Source organism: Cricetulus griseus, chromosome 4 (assembly GCF_003668045.3).
Source record: "Cricetulus griseus strain 17A/GY chromosome 4, alternate assembly CriGri-PICRH-1.0, whole genome shotgun sequence".
NCBI classification, from domain to species: Eukaryota; Metazoa; Chordata; class Mammalia; order Rodentia; family Cricetidae; genus Cricetulus; species Cricetulus griseus.
The window spans coordinates 147748045-147765962 of NC_048597.1; the positions used below are offsets into that span (position 1 = coordinate 147748045).

The 17918-nt window shown below is 41.1% G+C and overlaps 1 protein-coding gene across 3 annotated transcripts in view; it reads left to right on the top strand.

The window, feature by feature from the left end:
- The first annotated feature begins 502 nt into the window (after positions 1-502).
- The window catches only part of Cdon (cell adhesion associated, oncogene regulated), a 90924-nt gene continuing 73508 nt past the window's right edge, over positions 503-17918 (top strand). For 2 of the 3 annotated variants that reach the window (XM_027411786.2, XM_027411785.2), the window contains exon 1: positions 504-779. The gene's annotated coding sequence lies outside the window, so the exon portion shown is untranslated. Of the gene's footprint in view, positions 780-17918 lie in introns of all 3 variants that reach the window. The other variant, XR_003484663.2, reaches the window with a different exon arrangement.

The window sequence follows — 17918 nt, forward strand, 5'->3', positions numbered from 1 at the left end:
CAGGGTCACTAGGGAAGAGCAAAAATACTAGGTGGCTCCTCAAAAGGTAGGCGAGTGTGGCGGGGTGGGGCGGGACCTGGGCGGGAACCGGGAAAGTGCTATGGGGTGCACCGGGCAGGAATGCCTCCTCTCCGGGGCGAGCGAAGGTGAGGGGAGAGTGAGTGCAAACCCGACGGGCGCCTCCGTATCTCGCCTAAGCAGCTCGTCCTCACCGGGTCTGCAGCACCCGAGGCTTCCCCCTCACTTGTCCAAGGGGGTGTCGGTGTGGAGCGGGCGGACAGGTGGCTCGCAGGTTCCAGCGCGCGGGGCGTCCCCCCTCGGAGTAGTGGTACGGCCCTGCCCGCCGCTGATCTGGCAGGCTGCGCGCGCACCCCGCGGCGGGGCGCGGGCCGGGGAGTCCCGGCCTCTGCGGCCCGCCTCCGTCTCCGCTGGTGCCCTCCTCCCTGGGCTCTGGTGCCGGGCGTCCGCGCGCTCCTCCGCGGGGGAGGAGCGCGGCCGCGGGGGCGCGCCCGCGGACTCCGCCCCCAGCTCCCCTCCCGGAGCCCGGGTGCCCGGCTCGCGCGGCTCGGTACGAGACGGGGACCTCGCGCCGCCCAGCGCCTCCGCCCCGCGTGTGAGGCGCCGCGCCCTCCGGCCGCCCTGCCCGGTGCATGGAGGGGCCCGTTCGGATCGCAGCCGCCGCCGCGCCGCCGCCAGCGCGCGGGGGGATGACCTGGGGGTGGCTCTCGGAGCCGGCTGCCGCGCAGGAGGTCTGGGGGCTTAGCCAGCCCTGCGGAGAGGTGCGGGGGTACCGCGGCAGGGTCCCCGAGGGTGGCCCGTGGTCACGGCTCGGGAGCGGGAGGTCCTGGGGAAGCAGAGGCCAGCCTGCCCTCAGGATGCAAGGGGTCCGGGGTGGAAGGGCTGCTGAAGGATGCCCCGCAGCCGGCTCACCGCCGCGTCCTAGGGCGCTTGGAGCCACTTCACAGGAGGAGGCGGGGTGAGGTGTCAGTGACATGCTGAGGTCTTGGGAGATCCGCCAGGGCAGGTGGGATGCAGCGTAGCAGAGGGCGCCAGCGCTTTTCCCAAGGGAGCCAATTCTGTCTCCCCTCTCCATCCCCGCAGAGTGCCGAGGAGAGACAGTGATTTATGTGTAGGGAGAAGCAAGAGAAATTTCCTGCACAATGTATCTTTCTCTGCCTTCACAGACTCAGTGACTTCCCAGCCCCAGGGAGTGTATTTTTCCTGCTCTTCTGTAAAGCTTTCTGCGGCTTCGCATTATCATTTACTAAATACTTTAAATACATCGCTATTTATTTCAGCCTGTAGCTTCAGACCTTTGTTGCTTTCTCTCCACTTTTAGGAATTTCAGTAATAAATCACCGAGGAGGATAGATAGACTTCCTTGCCCTTCGCTTCATTGTTCTCTCTAACCCCACCAAATCAGGTGGAAGGCCCTCGAGAAAGAACTCCACAGAATGCCTGCCTTTCCTCATGGGGGCCACAGAGGGTGGCAGGTGTTTTAAGGGCAGGCTGCTCCCTAGTTGGGCTGTCGAATTTAGGGAACCTCATTAACAGAAAGCCAGCCTTTGTGTCCTTAATCAGACACCTTGGGAAACAGGAGGTTGCACTAAAAGGTAACGTGAGATTTGGTCTCAGGCCAATGCCAGGAATGATGAAAGGGGCTAAGTGAGTGAATTCAGAGTCCATGCCTCACTGATACCATACGCCTCGGATTCCCAATGGAAGCTTGGCATAGCTCAAGGACTGTCTGCCAGAAGGAGGTGGGAAGGGGGCTGGAGAAGAGGTGCCTTATTTCTAATATAATTCTAGATATTCTGTTACATTTTTATAACTCTTCCTTTCCAGGTTACTTACAGATGAAAATGTGGGTTATGGATATTTTAACTTTTAGGATAAGACGAGAGAAAAGTCTTCTGAGTTTTTCTGGGAATTTTAAATTAGTGTTGAACTTGAAAGAATTCTTAGAAACTCGGTGAGGCACTGAATTCTGTAGTCTGTTACGCACATGTTGAAGTAAATTGCTACATGCTTTAAGTTATATGAGAAGGATGGAGAAAACCTGTTTCATTTTGTAAAGACGTGCCTTGGGTGTGTGTTTGGCAGTGTGTAAAGGAGAAACGTTTACATTTCTATAAAACGCACAAGTGTATATTGTTTAACTTTCTTGCAAAAACTCGGTTACAGTATTTGGGAAGTCTTTCTTTGAATAGTTTAATCACCTAGCAAAACCAGTCACTAGAGGTGCTGTGCTATTGTTTGTGTAGTAACTCACTTGGGATGCTTTGATTGACTGCTGCAGTTCTCATCAGCTTCTGGTGTGCAAAGTACTTAAACAGCACTGACTTTCAAGCAGTGCAAAGAATCCAAGGACCTGACATACACTGATCTAACTTGAGTAGGTTGTTTCCTGCATCTTCCCTACTTCTGGCAGGTTTTGCAGGTGGCGTTAACTTCACTTTAAGATAGGACCCTCCCCCATCATCAGGGCATATATATAAAGGCATGCCTAGGGATAGGACCTTGTGTCATAAGGTGGCCCTCCACAAAAGTCAGGTAAAATGTAATAGTTAGTTATGACTTTCCTCTTGTTTTTATGCTTTGTGTGCATTCTCTTATGGTTCTCTAATTTGTTTCTTGCATTTTCTTTTCTTTTTTTAATGACAGTAGGATTTTTCCTCTCTGGAAATGTTTCTTTTGTGAACTTGTAGACTAAAATGTGATGAATATTTCTAAGTAAAATACTAGGGAAGTGATTTCAGGGATTAAACATATCTTTGTGAAATCAAGGGAAGAATCAAAGTGATAAAAGATAATGAATTGGAAAATTTGTTGTTTTAAAGTGTGTTATTAGTTAACATGTGATCAGCATCTCTACAGTATAGAATTATAGCTAGGAGAGTACATTAGAAGTGTAAATGAATTGCCTACAGGTAGGCTTTCTTTAGCTTAATGATCTTAATACAAACTAATTAAAATAGGAATTTGGAGTCTGGTTGCTAACTGTACTGCTTTGAAGAAATTATTTTTAAACATTGTGTTATTTTATTTGTTTGTTTTTGACTGATGCTTTTTATTCAAGAGATTTACTCACCTAGATTGAATTTGAAAAGGTTACATTGTTTTTATTTACACTTTTACATTGTATCCAAACACTCTGTGGGATAAATTTTTATTGTGTAGGTGGCATGCACCCGCTATGCACAGGAGGGGAGGGTTGTGTTTGTTTATTGTTAAAATTAAGGGGTAGTACACAAGAATATACTTAATGTCACTTTTAAAATACTGGGTTACATTGAAATGAAAAGTGGTGAGTTTTTTTTTTTTTTCCCTTAAAAAAAAATTCCTTCAAGTTTTCTCTCATTGTTTGTGCACTTTCCCTCCATTGTCAGGCTTAAAACATACAGTATCATTGTCATCTGTCCCCTGAATAATGGTCCTGAGGTGATATTATTAATGTGGCTTTTTAAAATCAAACTAATTATACTTGCCTAAAAGAGCCACATGTGTGTGATTCTAGCTGCCTGGTGCCTTTTGAGAGCCCTGGAGACAAGCTAGTGAATAGAGCTGAAAATTCATTCTGTATTTGATTAAATGGAACAGACTCGCTGCTCCTTACCCCAGCAGGGGCTGTGAGATCTCTTGATCCCCGAAGCGGCTCCTAGACCCTGGGAATTCCATTAGCGAGCACCTGAGGAATTTCTGCCCTGCAGTGCCTTTTTTGTATGTGTGTATGTGTATGTGTGGAGAGAGAGTGGAGCTGAGTAGTGATGGGGAGGGGGGAGTAGAGGGGGCGGAGAGCAGGCTGCAGTAGAAGGCTCCATATGTTAGCAGATCTAAAATCAAGGCATGACTTAACAGCTTATCTTGTAAGAGAAAAGCCCAACCCAAAGGCGGACTGCTGGTGGGGGACTTTATTACAGGCAGGGCTGTGGTGATGTGCTGTTAGCACTGAAGCGAACCCTAGTGTAAGTACAGAGAGCTGCTCTGCTCTCCCTCTGAGCACAAGCATATACACGTTTGCAGCCTTGGTAAGTTTTCTTTGAATGACCTTTGGATAAATATGTGAAATTGTATTACAGTGTGCTCTTGCCTGTAAGGGCTGGTATATTGTGTAATGACTTAAAATTTTAGAGCAAAGTCGGGCTTTTACGGCATGTCGATTGCCTGTACAAAACTGAAATGCTTGTTTAGAATAGGCATATTTTAGTTTATACCTTTGTTTCCATCTGATCTTGTTATGTTTCTTCTTTTTATAGAATTTAAATTCATTTCAGATTTCTTTTTCTGCTACCGTTTTAAGGACTTCTGTTGGCTCTCCAGTATTTTGTGCCATTGCTGTGCAGACTTGCCAGCAGCCCCAAGTAAATGAAAATATAATTTTCCAAAAACATTCTGCAGAATTTCTGGGGCAGATTTGTGGAGAAGCATTGGTGTGTCTCCTTCTGCTCCCTTTTCCTCTGCCCTCGGTATAGTTTGGAAACATTTCGCTTTTCTTCAGAGCCCAGTTCACTTCTTGTGTACTTTTCACAGAGGATGGGTTGGGGTTTGTGGGTGGTATTGTTAATTGATTTTCATCTTCTGAGACTGTGAATCACAATGTGAATAGTTTCAGCTCATGTAGAATGCAGCGGCATGTTTGATGGCTGCTGTGATATATTTTATTGCTAACTAAAATCATGTAGATTGTGCAGTTCTTTTCTTCCCATTCCCATGTAGTACCGTACCTGGTTCTTACAATATATGTTTAGAATATAAAGAACCCCCTTTGAGAATGTGTTTTAACTATTTTCCTCCTTCATCGGGAACATGCCACCTAAGATGAAGATTGACTCTGAAGTCAGCTCCAGTCTGACTTAATAGTTTAGTTACTGTGCAGTATCTTTTGATGGACAGAGATAATTAAAAACAAACAAACAAAACTTTATGTAACATTTTGTTCTGCTGCATGTGAATTAGAATATGAGTAGGAGCTTCAATTCTTGGATGCCAAGGATGTGCCTTTTAATAGAGAAAAAAGGTGTATGCTGTTTACATTATTGAACTTGTGTTACACATTCTGCTCATGTTTCCTTGCTTGAAGCTGTGTGTTGACTTTTATTTTTATGTTATGGCAATAGAGATTGAATTGAGACGTTGACATACAACTTGCTTTTCAGCTACTCCTTTTATTGTTTATGTGAGCTTGAACAATGATCTTGAACTAGCCTTAGATCCTTTATCTGTAAAATGGGGATTAAATGGGTAGAATATATCCCCACTGTGGGATTAAATGAGTTAATGAAAGTAAAACATTTGGCAGATAGTAAAACTTCTGTAAATGTTAGCTGCTGTTATTTTTATTGATTCCTCCTGTGCCTGTTAGTGTATTACTTTGGTCCAAAAGTGATTCCTTTCAAGTTCTAAATAAGGAGGAAATCTTGGAAGTTTGTAACAATGTGTCCCATGTAATTGCTACAACTCCATCTGTTAAAATTTTCTTAAATTTCCAGTTGAAACTTAGAATGCATTTGGTAATGATGTGTGGAGCCTTTCCAATATGGGCAAAAGTATGCACAAGGGTACACCCCTGTATGCAGTGAGCAGGGAATGAATAGTTAGGTAAGCACATGCTTGTGCCATCATTAGCTAGTCCAGTTGCATTTCCTTTGCCTGGTAAGGCTCCTTGGTGCCCTTCCTCAGCCTTTCTCTCTCCGCACAGGCAACAACTATGGGAATCAGTCTTGCCATAGGATAATTTCACCTGTTCTTGAACTTGGTAAAGTAGAGTCATACAGTGGCAACTCCTTGTGCCTGTGCAGTTTATCCATGCTATTGTGTGCAGTACTTATCTATGCTTCTAAAGTTGTTACAGAATCTTTTGTGTGTTTTGAAATTTATTTCATTGCCTCATGGAGATCATTGGCAGAAAAAAGAAAAATAACATTTCTCCATGATTTTCTAGAAAACAAAATCCCAGTGGCTATTTTAGAAAAAATAACCATGACATCATTTTTTATATGTAAAACTGAGTTGGAGGTAATTCATTTACCTTTGTTTCCAATTCCTTATGAATTCTCTGATAATACACTTATTTTCTATTTGTGTTTTAGGAGGTAAAGTAAGGAGCTTCAAGATAGGAGTATATGAGCTAGAGTAACATCTTCATGTTCAGGATTAAGCACCTTGGTCAATAGAATTTGGCAGAAATAACCACCAGATCAACTCTAGTGCCCTGTTCTTTGAGTTGAAACTATAACTGCAGAGTGTTTATACATACATACATGTGTTTTTGTGTGAAGATACTATTTTTTTTTTATTAAAAAAGTCTATCAAAAATTGAGGACAACAGGGCTAAGATGTTATGATCTAGGAAGACTTTGAAGAACAAGGCCACACACTTCTGTTGTGGAGAGTTTTACCCACTGCCTGAACAATCACCGTACATCAAGAATCTCTGTGCTTTTTGAAATTCCTTAATATGGGGAATGAAGTTTATCCCACAAGCAGTAAAATACAAAACAAAGTGATAGCAATGGATGTGAAGTTTTTCTGTTTCAAAATTTACAGAGGAATATAGTTGAGATGAATAGCTTGTACTATGTTATTAGAAATGTTGACGGAAGGTTTTCTGGATGTTTTGCTTGGACATTAGCCATATTTTTTTCCTCAGGAGACATTGTATTTTTCAGCATTCGTGAGTTTATTAAATCTTTCTATTCATAGCTCCTTGACACAGGTCATTTTTCACAGACAGGCATGGGTAGAAAAGGGTCCCCCTGACTCCCAAGGAACCTGTTAGGGTCAGGATGTCATTAGATGTGGGGACAGTTGAAGAGGCCATTTGTGACTCATTTTTAAAAAGGATTATGTTTTAGACTTGTTTTTGGATATGAGTGTTTTGCTTGCATGTGTATGTATGCCCTCAGAAGAGTTTGTCAGATATTTGAACTGGAGTTACCAACAGTTGTGAACTACCATGTGAGTGTTGAAACAAACCCAGGTCCTCTACAATAGCAAGTGTTCTTACTACTGAGCTGTCTCTCCAGCCTACATCTTTTGTTCTGTAGGGGTACTTGTAGATGCAGATTATTTCCAAAGGAAAGAACTGTCCAACAAATGGAGCCACCTCATGAAAGGTCATGCTGTTTGAAAGGCTGTGAGTCCTTCTGGACTATTCCAATGGTATTTGCCAAGGATGGTGTGTCAGAATCTCATCTGTGGGTGAGAGACTGGACCAGTGACCTCTAAGGACCTTTGTGGAAGTGTCAAGGTTCTATGAGATAGGTTTTCATGCTGTAGCTAGGCCACCTACCTGTCATAGCCTAATTCCAGAGGAAGAAAAAATATGTGTCCTGTTTCCAAATAAATACATTTTCCTAAACTAACCCTGGCTTAAAATTGGAGGCTGCTTCTACTTGACCCCATCTTTGCATTTTAAGTAGGATTCTTAATTTATAGTAACCATTATGTCAGTTTTCTTTCTGTCTTTTTAGAATTTTTGTTGTAAGGGAGAATATGGAGCCAAGATCGTGGTATACACCTGCAAGTCAGTCTAGGCTACATAGTGAAACACTGTCTTTAAAAACAAAACAAAACAAAAATGGAGATAAAATGAGTTTTCCTAACAGTTGGATTTATCAGTATCAGAAATTATGGTACTTGGTAAGTATTTCCATCAGTCTAGTTATTATTCATTCACTCCTACACATTAGATGTAAAGAGTGTCAAATAATCTTTTTGTCTTTCTGTCATCCAAACTTTTCTAAACTTTACTTTTCAAGAGAGAGAAAAACGCATAGAGGGAGAAAGGCCAACACCAGTGACTTAACAACAAACTATCTAGGATTGGTCTGGGATCCACTTTTAGCTATGTGCTTCCTATCTACAAAATGGCATTTTATATAATAATTGGTGTTTAGAATAGTTCCAGCACTGTGTGACCTGAGTCATCAAAGTAATATTCTTTCTCTTTTATGAAGCAGAAAAAATGTTTAGTTTTTTTTACCATTTTAAAACTTAATTTATTATTATCGTGTGTGTGTTTGTGTGTGTGTGTGTGTGTGTGTGTGTGTGTGTGTGAGAGAGAGAGAGAGAGAGAGAGAGAGAGAGAGAGAGAGAGAGAGGTGATAGGTGATAATGATGTGTGCAGCTGTGGATTTTGGGGCGGAACTTTGGTCATGAGGCTTCTGTGACAGCTCTTTGACCTGCTGAGCCACCCAGCACAAGCACCTCCTGTTCCATATTTATGTGAACATAGCCGCCATCTCTCCTCTACTGGAAGCAGGCCTTGCTCATTTTCTATTCTTTATGGGCTGTTGCCTTATCTCTTCAGATTCCATTTCAAAATTCAAGAGGGGGGATAAAAATGTGAGTGGACTCCCCAAAATATAAGACCTCAGAAGAAATAAACTCCATGGCCCTTTCCTAAACAGCTCCTAAGTCATCACCATGTTCCTGTCTTCCAAACTGTCCGTCCTTTGGCCGAGTAATGATGTTCTTCAAACCTAAGTCTGATCATGTGCTGCTCCCCATAAAAATCCTCAAGTCTCTGACATTTTTATGTTTCCCTTTATTTTAATTATGTATCTTATTTTAATTATGAGTGCATATATGCACGTGAGTGCAAGTGGACAGAGAAAAACATCAGATCCCATGGAGCTGGAGTTACAGGTGGTTGTGAGCTGCCTAACAAGAGTTCTGGGAACCAAACAGTTCCTCTAGGAGAGCAGTGGGCTCTTCTAACTGCTGATCCATTTCTCCAGCCCCTTAAAACTTTATTTGTTGCATGAGGGGATTGAACCTAGGGCTCCATATACACTAAGCAGATGTTCTATCACTGAGCTATGGTCCCAGTGCTTGGAACTTTTGGGGGGTTGTACAAGATCAGTTGTATCCCCAGTGCTTATGCCATCCCCAGATTTGCATTCTGTGAATACACCATGCTTTTTCTCTCTCTCCCATCCCTTTTTTGAGCTAGGGTCTCTTGTGACCTAGGCTGGCTTTAAACTCTTAAACTTCTGGATTTCCTGCCTCCATTTCTCAAGTGGTAGAATTCCAGGTATGTGTTACTATGCCTGCTTTATGGGGTTCTAAGGATAGAACTTAGGGCTATATATGTATGAATCAAGCACTACCAACCGAGCTGTGTTCCCAGCTTGGTGTTTCTCTCTTTCAGGCCGGGAACATGACTCTGAACACTTACATTATGTCATGATTGTATCTCCCTCTGTCAAACTTGTACTATTGAGGACAGTGTAGTTTCCCCTCACCAATCTCCCATTCTCACCCTACTAAGTGTCCAACACTAAAATGTTTTGAAAATGCTGATGTACATTTGAATTCTTGGGAGAATGTTAAAAGTGTAAATTCTAGTTTGGCAGGATGGGTAGAAGTAAAGACTTCCCCTTTCTAACAAGCTTGCACGTGTTGTTATGGTTGGGATCTAAAGTGTGCCCTCCACCCTAAATTCATGTGTTGAAGGTTTGATTGGATTGTGAGGAAGCTAACTTGATCAATGGGTTAATTCATTAACGGGTTCCTACAGATTGGGCTGTGAGGAGGCAGGGTCTAGTTGGAGGAAAGTGGGTTGCTGGGACATGCCTTTGAAGATTGGAGTTCTTGGGATCTACTTTGCTCTCTCTCCGTGCTTCCTGGCTGCTAGGTGGTCAGCAGCCACCTGTGCCATGGGTGTCCACTGTCATGATGTCTTGTCTCACTTCAGGCCTGTGGGGGTTGAGTTGGCAACTATTGTCTGAAATGAAGTCAGTGTGCCAAAGTGAATCTTTCTCCCTTGTTTTCTGAGGTGTTTTATCCTAGTGGAGAGGAACACAATGTTGAGCAGTTAGGTAGAACACAAGGAGTAGTGGGATACTAGGCTCTTTCCTCTAGATCCTTGAGTGATCTCAACACACAATTTTTCTTATAAAAATCAAGTGAAATCATCAATTTTCAATGTCAAATTCAGGGAAAGATCACATAATTCATAATCATGAAAATCGAAGAAAGTTTCAGAAAACAACAAAATATAGCTCAAGGTTAAGAACTGTGGAATATCAACTGCTGGTACTCTGATGCACGCCAGGTATTTTGGATAGTTTAACCATTTTATGTATTTAAAATATGTTTTTATTCTGTGTAACATCATTGGTGCCTAGGGAGCTGAGGTCATGTTTTGCTTGTTTGTGTTTTAACTGGTTATTATTACAGGGGTTCCCTTGAGTGTGTAAATACTAAAAAAAAATACGTTCTGGCTTCTGTCTCTTTGCCAGGGAAATTTCTGACAGTTATTGGGCTTTTGTGGTATCAGAATAACAGTAATTAGTATTCTCTGTTTTATAACAATTTGGTATCTGTTCAGTGAGTAATTGTATACACTGACTGGCTGGAGGTAAAATTGGCAAGGGAAAAGAATGTTTAATGGGTAAAATACTATTTTATCAGGCCATGAGATTACTCTAGTGACATCAGAACTTGGCAGCCCTTTTTAGTCCAATAAAAAGACAAAAAGGCATCATCATCTGGGGAGGAGACCTTTTTCCCCCTGCCTGTTTCTTTTGGCTTCTTTTCCTGATTTTGGCCTCAGGGAGTATGTATAACAAAATAACAACATGGTGAGTCATAGGCATAAGAACTAGGGAGTGAGCAGTTTTAGCTTTAACAGAAGTACTTATCACTCACCTGTGTGTCAGCAGTACCCAGTTCATGCCATGATGGAGACTTGGAGGGCAGGAGGGTAGCCATAGTAAACCCTCGGTCATAAAAGGGGTTCCTCCCCATGGCTTAACATTATGTAGCTTGGGGTTTGAAAACATTTGGTGACTATGTGAGATGATGAGGAGGTGATGAAGGCTGAGTGCATTAATGGAAATGACTTTCAGTTGTTGGCATTCTAGCATCTGAGCTTTAGCTTCAGTCAACCTTGGAACTAGGAAATGGCAAAAGGAAAATTTTGAGTACTTAATAGCTTTAAAAATGTGAGTTGAACCACACTGAAGGCTTACTACTGTTCTGTGCCTATGACTTACCTCTTAGGTACATCCTTCTGCATGATTGCCATTTTATTATTTAGTTATCACAGCATTTATTTGGTGTGTGTGTGTGTGTGTGTGTGTGTGTGTGTGTGTGTGTGTGTGTGTGTATAGGTGCCATGTCTGTGGCATGCATGGAGGCAGAGCGCAACTCTCAAGAGTCTATTCTCCAACCTTGTTGGATTTAGGATTGAACTCAGGTCTTCAGGCCTGTTTACAAACACCTCTACTGGCTGAACTATTGGCCAGTTATTTTTGAGACAGGATCTTGTTGTATACCAGGCTAGCCTTTGTCTTGCAACTGTTCTCCCATCTTCTCCTGAGTAGTGGGGTTTCTGGGGACTCTGGGATTCCATTTTAAAGGAGTTGTTGAGTCTTCTTTAAGCTGTGGATAACTCTGCAGAAGGAAATGGCACATTGTTCTGTATTGAGAAGCACACATTTGTGCTGAAATGGTGCAGATAGGTTAAGCATCTAACTCAGTTCTATGTATGTGTATCTCCTTAATATTTTCAAGCTATATTCTGATTGGATTTGCTCTAGTTTCTAAACTGGTGTGGTTTTGTTTATATTTGTTGGAAAATAGGGCTTAAAAAGACAACATAAGTCCCCTTTGAGGTTATGACAAAAATAAACATCTATTTTCCCTTCAGTCCTGATTCCAAGCTCTAGTTACAATATTTTAAATTATTTTGTATTTTAGTTGGATTTCTCCCTTAAAATAAATTGTATTAGTCTTGCTTTGATTGTCATTATCTATAGGTCTTTGATAGAAACTTCATCATGTGTTTGAGCTAAATTCTTTTGCTTCCTCTCCTGGCTAGCTGAAGTTCATTTTGAGTCATTCTAAGACTGGTTATTACCCGTGGTCTCCTATGAAGCTGGCAAACACAGTTGTCATGATTTGTTATTTCTTTTGTGTTTGAGGATGTATTTTAAAAAGAACTATTGTCATAGTGGTTAGGTCTTAGAATAATTTCACATTTGTTGCTATGACAGCAGCCACAGTGGGGTTTTAAATAATACAATGCAGCTTGCAGAGGTTTGCTATCTGGCCTTTGTGGCATCAAATAAATTTTAGCTCAGGGATTTGACTATGTGCATATGACCAATGTTAATAGGAATCTTTTAGTTAACTCCCAAAGTGGGTTTCCAAAATGTGAACTTTTGGCAAGTCTAGAAAATGTATCTTCCCCCACCCTTGGAAATGATCATAAACATTATTTAAAGGTTACTTGAAGGGTATCAGTATGGAACTTCTTAGTTTGAGATTTTCTTTCCAATATATAGTAGATTACTTCCTAAAGAAAAAATAAGGAAGCGGTTAGCCCTGTGAGCAAAAACTATAACATTTGGTGAGGTTCTTGTTTTCTTAGCCAACTGTGTATATGAAACACACACACACACACACACACACACACACACACACACACACACACACACAGTAGGGAGAACATATTTTACTAGTTGGAATTATAGACGTTAACAGGCATGGAATCAAACCAGGAGGTCCCACATATAAAATTCTATAGTTCTTCAACAGCCCAGAGTGAGAAGTTGTTTTGAGCTGTTCATTTGTACAAATGCGGTTCTTTTCTCATTTCATGTTGAAATGTGAGTTTTTGGTGCAGGTGGGGGAGGGTGGGGGACTTTAACATTTAGTAGGCAAACAAGGTCCCCATTTGCTTGTAAAGGTTCTTTCTCATTCACTGAGAAATACTAGCGTCTTTTGTGTGTTAATTCACCTAAAGTGAATGCTGCCTGTGCGCTTGGGGACTCTAACAATAAATAATATGGTGACAAAAGGGTGAAGTATTGCTTTTGCAGAGCGAGGCTCTTGTCTCTTGGGGTACCCTGCAGACTTCTAAGAATGGTGCCTCCAGGAGATTGGGAAGAGAAGCCCTGACCTAGACTGGGCCTTGCATGCACAGACAGGCCAAGGAGGAGCCACAGACACCCTGCCCTCAGTCCCCCTGCTGAGCAATTACAAACTCTTGTTTTGTGGTTCTTTTTATTCCTTATATAGAATACATTTCTCCAGCCCTGTGTTTCTGATGCTGATCCTTTCTTAAATAACCTCTACAGAGCCCTTTCTGTTTTGCACAGTATTTCACAGCTGTCTTTTTTTTTTTTTCTATCCTCTCTTATAAGAAATGCATGAGATAATAAAGTTTTTGTGAGCAAGGAGATCATGAAGGCCATCTATGAGCACTGGTATGAGATGAGGGAGTTTTAATCTAGTTCAGGTAGCCTTTCAAAATCTCCCTGTTAGTGTTGGAAAAGTGTTATTTGAAATTTCTAGCTCTCTTTTAAGACTTGTTCTAGGTCGCAAGTGCACATTTGTATGTACTTTGTAATAGATGGAAATTGTTAAATTCTGTGTTTTTGTTTTGTCTTTGATAATTCTAAACCACAATTTCTACATTCTAGGCTTGCTTGACCTAATGGAAAACATTGAAATGAATTTTGCTGAGCTAAAATTGACTCCCTGGTGTCTCGTATTTCATTTCCTAGACTAGTTATTGACCCTGGCTTTCTAATTTTTTCCTTTGGAAGAGAAAATACTTGGATGCTTAGACACTCTTACTCTGTTATCTTGACTGAATGTGCAACTTGAAAGGCTTTTTCCAGTTATAGTTAAAGCAAACACAAAAGAGACATTTTAGAAGGGAACTTCATTTTTTTCTTTTGTGTTTTTGGTTATGGAACAAATGCAAGCTCTAAATTGATATGTTCTGTCTCTGATCTTACTGGTTATTCTCTGGTATTCCTTGTATCTTAAATGTGACTGGTGATATTGAGGCCAAATTTTGCTTTTCATTTCTTGGTTATGTGAGGGTAGGGTTTCAAGCTTTTCGGGTTTTAAATGATTCAGTATTACTTTGGTCAATTGTTAATAATTTCTGTTTTTGTTTTCTATCACAGTCATGCTGGCTAAGACAAAAGTCAGTGTTGAAGCATCATATCATGTCTAATTTGTGTTATTTTGGGGCAGAACATCAAAATACTCATTAACTACTTAGTGACATGGTTTAAAATGGTTGGTGGCCAGATTGAGAAGGGAAAAGTAGATATCCTTAGGGCTGGAAGTTGCCCTCCTGCTCTGTTGGAGAAGGCTGGTTTGTAATCATAGCCCAGTGCACTCCCAAAGCGAGGTGTGAGGTTGTTTATTTTCACTCCGGAGATGTATATACTGCAGAAGGAAAACTCTGGCCTGGCTTAACCTAAGCAAGTCATTATTTAGCTACGATCTGGCAGGCAATTTGATTAAGGCTGACAGAGCTCATATAATATCAGAACCAGACACTCCTGGTGATTGATGATACTGGGCTGTAAGGGTTTTTGGTGTTTTATTATTATTATTATTATTATTAATTTGAAAAGAAAAAAATGAACAAGAATGAATACTAATTCTGACTTGTATTTGCCCAGTATGAACTGATAGAATTTTATCTGTAGTTAACATGCATTAATGTGTATGCTATTTCTTAGGTGGCAGTTAAGTGGTTTTAGAACAATAGTCTTAGTTTTTGTCTGCAGGTTAATGTGACTTTATGCTGTTTCTGGTGCTGTGTGCATAGTAGGTTTGTATTATATGCTCCATGTATCTTCAGTCTTTTACTTGAGGTTCTGCTTCTTACCATAAGGTCTTTAACATGGATTGCTTTGATATTATATATTCCGTAGTGTAATGAGATTAAACTAAAAAATTCCCTTCATTTTCTAATAAAATTAAATCAATTTGGAAATGTTTGGCTTTAAGGCATTTTCAACTCTTTGCTTTCAAATTACAAGAGACCAACTTAACCTTTGTAATAGCATATCTGGGTCATGGAGTGTAGCTGCTGGTCTGTGTGCTGTCTGTCCTCTGGGTTCCATGCCTCATTCCCATTGACACAGTGTGACTGGAATGTGCCAAATATTCTACCTGCATTCATCTGCCTAGAGAGTTGGGTCCAGCTAAGCATGACCCTCCTCCACCTCGACTCCCACCATACACAGAAGTCCAGGCTTTCAGGGAAGCATAGTAATTTTTGTAGTGGTATTGAACTTGTACTCTGGAGAAAACATTGTGTCGAAATTCTACCAATGCACAGGTTTTAAGATATACCATTTGGGGCCTATAAACGAGAGGATAAAGCTTGGCTATATTGCATTAATAGAGTTTTCGTAAGGTGGTGGTCTTGTGGCTTTGGAGTTAGGTATCATTTACAAGATTGTTTTAGCATTTATAATTACAGGGAATGCACATTTTGCATTTTTTTAAAAATATAATTCTTGCTTCATCTACTAACACCATTTTTAACCCAAATTTGTGAGAATGTATGTGGTAGTCCTACCCCCTCCATCAATAACCTACAGTTACCACTGGGGATGTGCCATAAAAACCAACCAAGAACTACTGATCAAAACAGTTGAGTCTTTCTTTTTTAGCTCCGATATAAATACAGTATTTTAACCTCCTAATTTCATACCTACTAATGAAGATAAAGTTTATGTAAATAGATCATTAAATTGATACTGCATGTACTGACAAGACAACTAAATTTTTTCTTGTAGATATACGTGAGGTTGCCACTGTGGCAGGTTATTTAATAAATGTACTTGATTTCCCTTAGATGTCTACCACAGTCAAGACTGAAAAGCAGGTGTTGGCAAGAAATAGACAGATTGACCTGATGATTTTAGGATTTATTGTGGTTGGAATTTTACGTGCCAGAGGCCTTTGACTTACCACATTTTGCTGCTTTGTGACTTTGCCTACAGTTCATATGTTATAGGAAACCTGGTCATCATGTGTAATCAAATCCTGCTAGTTAGCCCGTACTGACAATTCCTGTCTTAAATATCTCCATAAAGATAATCACTCATGCACTGTGTATGTTTGGCTGCAAGGCCTTATGGAGTCATCCTAATGTTGAGGTGTCCGTTTATCTACCGCTGTTCCTTAGCCTCCTGGTGGCTGTTTTGTAGACTAGTGATTCAGGTGTTGAGTCTCTTCCTCAGGCTTAAAGTGCTCTGTGATGACAGGTCCTCTTCAGCCTGTTTTCACTCTGGCCTCTGGGCTTCCTTCAGTTCCCTATCACATGCTTCCCTAATCAGCCCTCTTGGAACCTGTAGTGAAAATGTTGGCTATGTCTTTTTAAAGATTGATATAAAGTGGATAAGTGAACACTGGCATAAGAATAAGTAAAGAAGGAAATATGGCTCCTCACTAGACAACAGAGTTGAGTGGTCAGTCAGGGCAGAGAGCACGAATGCCAAGGCTCTAAAGCAGCTGTCTTGATAATGTTGGCCATTTTTACTGTTTCTTGTTGGCTTAGCAGAATGTTTCAACATAGGAACTTAGTAGTTTGTCAACTATGTCGTTTTCAGAAAACACTGCTGAGGTTCTTGCAGTATAGGTTTATTCATTTATCAAGTGTATGAATACTTTACTCCATGACAGCTGCTTCCTTGAGTTGGACTCACAGTGGTGAGCAAAACACGTGGGGACTCCTCTAGCATGGAGCTGACAAAGTGATTAATCTGGGACTACTAGAAAATGACTTTTAAAAGCTCTTTATTTATTTTTTTTTTTAGAACAGGTTCATGTACAGGTGAATGGAAGGGATAAGGACTTCTCACATATGCTTATCCTCTACCTCATTTGTGACCTGAAAACAGTCTAGCCTAGGTTCTTCATTTTCCTTATAGTATAGCAGGGCAGGTAAAGCGAGGCCTGCACTCTCCCCTTGTGATGTCTGTTTAGCTATATTTTTTTCCTCCTAGAGACAGGGTTTCTCTGTAGCACTGGCTATCCTAGAATTTGCTCTATAGACCATGCTGGCCTTGAACTCACAGACATCTGCCTACCTTAGCCTCCAAGTGCTGGCATTAAAGGTGTGTGCCATCATCACCAGGCTGTCAGCTACAATTTTTACACATGGGAAGTTAGATTAAAATGGAAGTCAAGGCCATTGTTGAAAGAAAGTTTCAAAACCCCAAATCTTAGAGCAGTGTGTAGGGAGATTAAGAGGGTAGCAGGGCCTTACTTGAGCTGAATGTTGGGTTGGGCATGGTACATCCCTGCTGGTAAATGTTTGGCTGATTTGCTGGGAAAGGTAATCATGAAGGTACAGGAGGGGCTTCTGGTACTTTGTGAGTGGCAGAGACCTGTTCTGTCGAGGAAAGCAGCGGTGCTGACATGGGGGTGAAGGTCTGAGAATTTAGAGGGAAGCAGAGCAAACCATTTCATAAAGAGTGGTAACCAGCTGTTAAAAAGTATACTGATTTAAGACAGTGAAAACCCAAGTCTTTAGTTGCTTCTTAACGTCTTCAAACCAGCTTGGTTTTAGTGATAATTTTATACTAATCTGGAGTAAAATGAGAAACAAAATAAATAGCCAAGATATAAAGTGATTGCTTCTGAAATTGTGTTCTTTGTGAAATTACTTCCCACTTGCCTTTTGTCTTGTTTGAATGAAACAGTCATAATAGGTAACAGTTCTTAGTTAAAAATTTAGTTAAAAAAAAAAAACACTAATGTTCTTGCCTGGAAGATTTTGACATTCATACATAAGACACAGGTGTTTTAAACATTTTTCCCTTTCCCCCTCACTATCATCATTTTCTGAGTTGCTGAGGACTGAACCCATAACCATGTTCATGTTAGGTGACTGTCCTAAGACAGCCACACTCTCAACATCCAGGCATCTCCTTTTTAAATTTGTTTGTCAACATCCCAAAGCCTGGGATGTATTGCTGTTGTGTAAATTCAGCAGGACATCAACACAGCTGTTGATGTTAGGGTGTGGCTTCTTTGCTAGTTCGTAGGCTAGGTGTTTGTCCACAAATGAGATGCATGTCAAGAATGAATGATGCCTCAGTGTCAAGTTTGATTCTGCCTGGCCCCAGGTTTAAGTTGCTTTT